The sequence below is a fragment of the Chionomys nivalis genome, chromosome 18, assembly GCF_950005125.1.
Source record: "Chionomys nivalis chromosome 18, mChiNiv1.1, whole genome shotgun sequence".
Classification (NCBI taxonomy): domain Eukaryota; kingdom Metazoa; phylum Chordata; class Mammalia; order Rodentia; family Cricetidae; genus Chionomys; species Chionomys nivalis.
The window spans coordinates 20,169,958-20,176,937 of NC_080103.1; the positions used below are offsets into that span (position 1 = coordinate 20,169,958).

Here is a 6,980-nt window from a genome sequence, read left to right on the forward strand (position 1 = left end):
CAAGCTAATTTCCCAGGTGTGCATCAGGTACTTCTGAAAATAATACTAAAAGGACTATTTTTATTCCTTTTATAAAAGTACACCATTTCTTGTTTCAGTTTTACCTTAAATAATCACACAACTTCCCCTTTTCCACTGGTGCAGGTATGGGTGCACGATGTATCCTCCCTTGCTCAGAAAGGCCTATTTTCAGCAGAAATGAGAGCATGGCACAGTTCTTTGCTGAACTGCTTTGCTGATCATAATAACGAAGAAAGTTAACATTACAGGCTCAGTTCTCATCAGGATCATTTAACTTGGAAATAAATTAGCCAGTCATCTCAAAATCAAATGCTCAGGGAGAGAGGCCATAATCACTCACTACAAACCCATAACTAATACTACCAAAAAAAAAAAACCCTCAAAATGTGAATTATCTAAAGTATATGGAATATTAAAAGGTACATAAAATTATTCCTTGTGATCACCACACAAAGGATGCTTCAAGTTCCTCTCGTTAACATATGAAAGCTTAAATATTTCTATTTAATGCTAGTATTTTCTACAAGATAAAAAGTACATTAAGTAATATAGTAATTCCATGACAATGAAATGTGCATAAAATACTTGAACTATGCAGTAACTTTTCATAAATGATTAGCTTAATTTGAAAAAGAACATTGGAAGGAAGTAAGTTTATATTCACAATTTAAATGTATCACAATAATAAATATAAATGCTTTATACAAATTATTCATATTGACATCTAAAACAAGAGCTGTTTGGAGTCAGGATCCTTGAAAACTGAGCTTTGGTGAACACCCCCTGGCTCTCTAGCACACGCCACAGTGCTAGGTGCTTCCTGGGGACTCAGCTGTTCTCCCTCCTTTACAGATGTCACAGCTTTGTCAGGCCAAGTCAAGCCATCTAGATCCCAGAGCCAGAAATGCTAAACAAAGTCTTGGTGGTATAATTTTCTATGAAAACAGTGGTATCATCCTCTTGTTAAACCTAAACAAAATGTCAGCACACTACAATTTAAAATTTCAATTGCTCTTAACTAAGAACTACTTGGTGTAACTTATTGTCAAACATATAAGATTCTAAAATATCATTAAAACATAATAACAGAGGTCAAAAACTCCTTATGAACAACTAAGTGCTTATTTTGTAGGAGACTATCAACATCCACTAGCAAAGTTCACAGCCACAGAAAACACTGGCAACACTCACAGTCATTTCACTATTAGATTTTTATGAAACACAGCAGAATGTAAAAGCTCCCTGAGAGCAAAGGCCCTCTAATTTACCTGTATCCCTAACAATTAGCACTGGGTAGTTAAAAGCTGAAGAGTGAGGTGAGCTAAATTCAATCTGTCTAAAAGATCTCATTTGGCGACCAAAACAACTGCTTGTGTTAAGAACACCCAATGAAAACCAGAAATTGTCATAAAACTTACACTCAACAACCATGGCTGTTGAAACTAGGATAACCAACTCTTTAAAGGCAATTTAGACATATACCAGATGAGTCTATTCATATATTGTGATCCTTTTAGAAATACATCACAAGGAAATATTCCAAAATGAAAAAAAATGCTTAGACTGCTGTAAAATTTCACTGCTGTCTTAATGAAGACGGGAAGATACCTACTACATGCCCAACAGAAAGAAGATGGATTGTTTCAAATGGTTAAAAGTTTGAAATGAAGACATAAGGGCAGGATGTAGCTTGGTTATTGAGCACTTACTTAACAAGTATAAGGACCTGGGTTCAATGCCCTGCACGTTTTTCTTGATTTTCCCCAACCCAAGCAGACTTCCACACAATAGTGAGAATGATGTTTACAAAATTAGGTCAGATCAGGTCTCTCTTCTACTCCAAGAGTTCCCCATCTCATTCAAAGTAAAATCCAAAAGATTTACTATGGGATCCAAGGTTTTAAAAGGGCCGCCGCAAGGCCTCTTTCTCTCTGTTTACTGTTCTTAGACCATACTAGCTGTTCTCAGAAAGGTCATGTACACTCTGGAGTCTGCACTAGAAGGCCTCTCTTCCTGTGATCTTTTTTAACACAAGGGAGTACACACCCCACACTTCCTTTCAGATCTCTGCTCTGGTCTTAAGTCTTCCCTGGCAGTGTTTTTCTCCAGTCCAAACCGGTCCTCACTCTTCCACACAGCTCTATCACCTAACACTACATTTACTCGGTCATGGTCTATCCCTCATGACCGAAGGGATGACAGCAAGAACTTTTTTATCCACACAGTATATCTGCTTACCAAATTAATATTGCAGGTCTTTAGAATTTTAACTACATGAAAACCATGTATACTAACAAGCTTGAAAGAAAGAGAAACCATTTGGTTTTAAAATTCTCATATTACTAAAAAGTACACTGTACAAGTAAAAGCCTGATTATTCATGCTTATAATTTTAAGGGCCAAAAGATACTAGGGAGTATTGGTTTTAAAATGACTGCTGGCTAGGGCTGGGGACACAGCTCAGTGGTAAAGTGCTTGCCAAATAACTATGCTTGAGATTCCAAGTTAGATTCCCAGTACTACAAACAAAATGACTGCTAACAGATCGATTATCTACCATGTATGAACTGGGTTTGATCCTCAGCACCACATAAACCAGGCATGGAAGCAAACACCTATCCAAGCACTCGAAGAGGCAAGAAAATCACAAGTTCAAGGTCTTCCTCAGCTATATTGAGCTATACATGAAACCTGTTTGAGGGGTAGTAGTTACTGAGAACTTCCCCCATAAAATTGTAAGAACAATCACTCTTAAACCTTATTCCCAGATCCCCAGAATTTAAGGTCAAGACACAATCACATCCAAAGGCCACCAAAAAAGTGTGCACTTTTAAAAAGTTCTAATGAGAAACTGAATATCTGGGACTTCAGTTCACTTTTAAAATAAATATAACTTATTTTAAAATACTGGTGAATTTAGAGGAGTCCAGAAACTGAATGCAAAATTTTGCGCAAAAATGTCTATTTTGTTTTTCCTGGGCAAAGAAAGAGTTCATATATTTCACCATAGTCTCAAAAGTATCAGCGGCCTGGAAAAGATTATGAATAACATTTTTATATAATGGAAGGGAAATGCAACATTTAACTGAAAGGTACCTCTCAAAAAGATATGAAATGTATGTAAATCAAGCACGAACCGAACCACTCAATTCATTCAACAAATTTTGGAACACATCTAATCGTTGATAATGAACACAATCATCCCAGAATTTGAAGAGGCAAGGAAGCTAAACGAGAGTCACTGAAACACCACACTAAAAAAGAATATTCAACAATATACATTTAATTCTGAAACAAAGTATTGCGGAAAAGCATAAAGACAGAAAGGAGTCTGGGGCCTGATCGAGCACTTACTGTATCAAAGTGTTGCAGAAATCAGTTACATCAAACGAAAAGAGAAACCGCTCAGAGGCATACCCACCCCCACACATTCTGACAGGAAACTCTGTAAAGAAAGTTTCCAAATCCTGTTTCCAGCATCATCTCTGGTAATTGGCTGCTTTGGAAGGCAAACTACCCTGGTTCATTTAGAGGGTCGACACTCCGACTCTACTGAAAACAGAACGGATCTTCTGCCACCCAAGAAGCAGAAAACGGTGGCTGGTACCTGTAACGCTTGGCCCATTAACCCCCTGCCCTTTTATTCCATTTCTTACACAGTACTTCCTTCAAAGCAGCGACAAAATGATTTTCCCTTCCCAACGTTCCTCAACGCTGGCTCTTTTTCCAAGGGATCAAAGGTTCCCTAAACTCTGGTTTTCCATCCTGTGAGGAAATCTCGGGTTTTTTTGGATTTTTGTTTTTTTAGGCACAAGTGTTCTGCCTCGCTCTTCTCCTTCCAACAGCAAATTACACAATTCAGCAGAAGCCACTGTCCTTAACTTTCTGAGTGAGGAGACAAGTCACAATCCCACCACCCCGACACTCCTCACACACCCTCGACGGAAGGAAGACAAGAATCACACCGTGGCCTCTACGATGACAAAATTCAAGGGAGGCAGCAGAAACCAGAGCGGAGGGCAACGCTGCAAAGGCGAACACATGGCAAGCCGCAGAAGACAGAGGGCAGGGAGGGCGGGAACCCGGCTGGCGGCGGACTGGGACGCGGAGGTGTCAGCGCTCGGCGGCGGGGCAAAGGCCGCACGGAAGGCACTGCACTTCCCCGGCCGCGGGGACAACACCTCGGAGCGGGCGCGGACACGCGTCCCCTCTCGCGGCCCGCCCCTTGCGCCCGGTCCCGCAGGCCCAGCCGGGCCGCCTCGGTTCGCGGGCGTGGCTGGCTCCGGCCTCCAGCCGCGGCCCCTCCCGCCCGCCAGGCCCCCGGCCACCGCCCCGGACTCGCGGGCGGCTGTGAAGAGGCCACCGAGGTGCGGCCAGCCCGCGCCCCCCCATTTGTGCCCCGCACTCACCCCGCGGCCCGGCGCCTCCTCCACCTCCTCCTCCCTCCTCTCGGCCGCGGCTCGGGCTCCGGCTCTGCGCGGCGGCGGCAGCGGCAGCGGCCTCGGGAGCGGCGGCGGCGCCTCCGGAACGCGCACGCACGCAGCACGCAGGCCCCGCCCCCAAGTCCGTGCTCCGCCTTCCCGGCCGCGTTTCCCGAGTCTATTTAAAGGAGCCGTGCTTCAAAGGGTGAGGACTGCAGTGGAATAACGTATAGAGAACTGGGGCCTCGCCATAGGGGAGGTGGTTAAGTCCAAAATTGAAATGAAGAAGGACGAAAAAATTCAGAGAGAGGAAAATTTTGAGGGGATGCAATCACTTGATAGTTACTAGTTGAGCACCAAATAGGGGTCTGTTGCTGTTCTAGGAATATATAGGGAAAATCACCTTCTAGAGCTTTCATTCTTCTGAGCTAGGAGAGGCAACACGAACAATAAGCAAGTAACAAAAATCGCAGGTCACCAGAGAGAGCTTTGCACACTTTTGCTCATGCTGTGAAGAAACAAGTCTAGCAAATCCAGGGGCCGGATGAGAGGAACAGCCCTTCCAGGATGAGAGAAAATCAGCCATAAACCCAGAGGTGGAGATGTGTCCGCCATATTGCATGCATGGCAAAAGGCAAGTGGAAGGATGGATGAACAGGGTCTGTGGTCAAAGAGCAGAGCAGTGAGACTCTTAGACGGGTGCGCGATTGTCCAGAACTATTGTAATGGCAACAGGAAGCCCTGAGGAGAGGGTGGGCCCAGAAACGACTACGTCTAGTTCACGTTTTCAGAGGTTAGCATTATGCAGGGTGTGGTGGCTCACTCCTGTAATCCCAGTATTGGGAAGAGTGGAGCAGGTGGATTGCCACAAATTTGAGGTTTAGCCTGGACTCCACAGTGTGTTCCAGGCCCTTTGGGGACTAGAGTGAGTCTCGTGTATGTGTGTGTGTGTGTGTGTGTGTGTGTGTGTGAAATGCACAATAGAAGCACAAATGTACGGGGGTGGGGGGGGCGTAGTAAGAGACTGTTGGTGTCAGAGTGGCAGCAGAGTGCAGGGTGTTCCTTTATTTTAGATTTTGTTTATTTTTGTTTTCTTAAATACATTTGAATCATGTTGGAGTTGGGCTTGAGAAGGCAGTGGGAAGAACAAAAAGATTGTGGATGACTCTTAGATTCAGGGGCTGTTGGCTGGTGTCATTTAGTGGGAGAGAAGATATGGTAAGAGCCAACCAAAAGGAGGAATCAGGATTTCTATTTTAGGGATCTGGAGAAAGCTCAATGATGCTGGGCACTTGTTCCTCTTGCAGAAGTTACTCCGGGCTGGGTTCCCAGCACCCACATGGCTGCTAACAACAGGCTATAACTCTGATGGGATCTGATGTCCTCTTCTGGCCTCTGTGGGCACTGCATGCTTGTGGTATACCATACCTACCTCCATACAGGCAAAACACCCATATACATAAAATAAAAATAAATAAATCTTTTAAAAAAAATCTTCCATTTTGCCTGTTTTCCATCCAAGTGGATGTACTGAATAAACAGCGGGAGTTATGAATCTGGAGATATAAACTTGAGGTATACCAGGACATAGAGCCTCAGGTTTGCATAAACTCCCCTAAGGAGGGTGTGTAGCTGGAAGAGAGGACCAAGAGACACTGCAGAAGTGGAGGTTAAAGAGACACGGAGCTGGCAGTCGGGTTAAAGGAACACCAAGGAAGGAAGGACAGAATCATAGTAGGAAGGAGGGAATAGTTAGTCCCATCGCCTACTGCTGAAATAGCTAAGGAGACACCCAAGTCTCAGTCTCCAGCCCCAGCAGCACAATCCTCACCCCCACCACCCTGACTTGCATGTGCTCCACAAGCTCTGCCACTGAGCCACATTCCTAGCCAAGAGTTAGGAGTTTACCCATTGGCTGAGTCTGGCCTGATGAAGGTTGCTGAGGGCTTGATGAAAACCCTCTCAGTGTGATCATATGGGAACTTGTCTGCCTAGGCCTTTCTGTGAGAGTGGGAGGCAAGGAAGACAGAGCTCTCTGAGAGGTTGTTGAGCCTAGCAATTGAGAAACAGGCAGCAGCAGGAAGGGGAAGGGAAAGGGGATCCAAGGAGGCTGTCTTAAAGTGGAGCTGCTCCCTTGTGGCGTTGGGATGGTCTTTAGAAAAGTAAAGTTACAGTACAGAAGAGACGAGAGGAGACAGCTAGAGAAAGACAGGAACTAAGAAGCATAGTGCTGAAGGAGCTGGCTGTGGATAGGAGCAAGGACAGCACGGTCAATTTGCCACAAAAGCACAGAACACCAGTGCAGATGTAGGTTAGCATGGATGAATATTTGTGGTGGGCACAGGACCCTGCAGAGCAGAGGGGACCAGTGAGAGCTAAAGTCTAGTCCTTGTTTTGCCCACCAAGCTGAGTACCCAGCACTCAATTCAGTTTTGGGGAAAGGACACTTTTCTAATTGTTCTCCTTTAGGAGTGGTACCTTTTGTCAATCCTCTGTGCAACACACACCACACACACACAGAGACACACACACACCTAC

The 6,980-nt window shown here is 44.7% G+C and overlaps 1 protein-coding gene across 1 annotated transcript in view; it reads right to left on the reverse strand.

Moving 5' to 3' along the window:
* Rap1a (RAP1A, member of RAS oncogene family) overlaps positions 1–4,547 on the reverse strand; it is a 69,527-nt gene extending 64,980 nt beyond the window's left edge. The window contains exon 1 of the mRNA XM_057793641.1: positions 4,431–4,547. The gene's annotated coding sequence lies outside the window, so the exon portion shown is untranslated. The remainder of the gene's footprint in view (positions 1–4,430) is intronic.
* Positions 4,548–6,980: the final 2,433 nt, after the last annotated feature.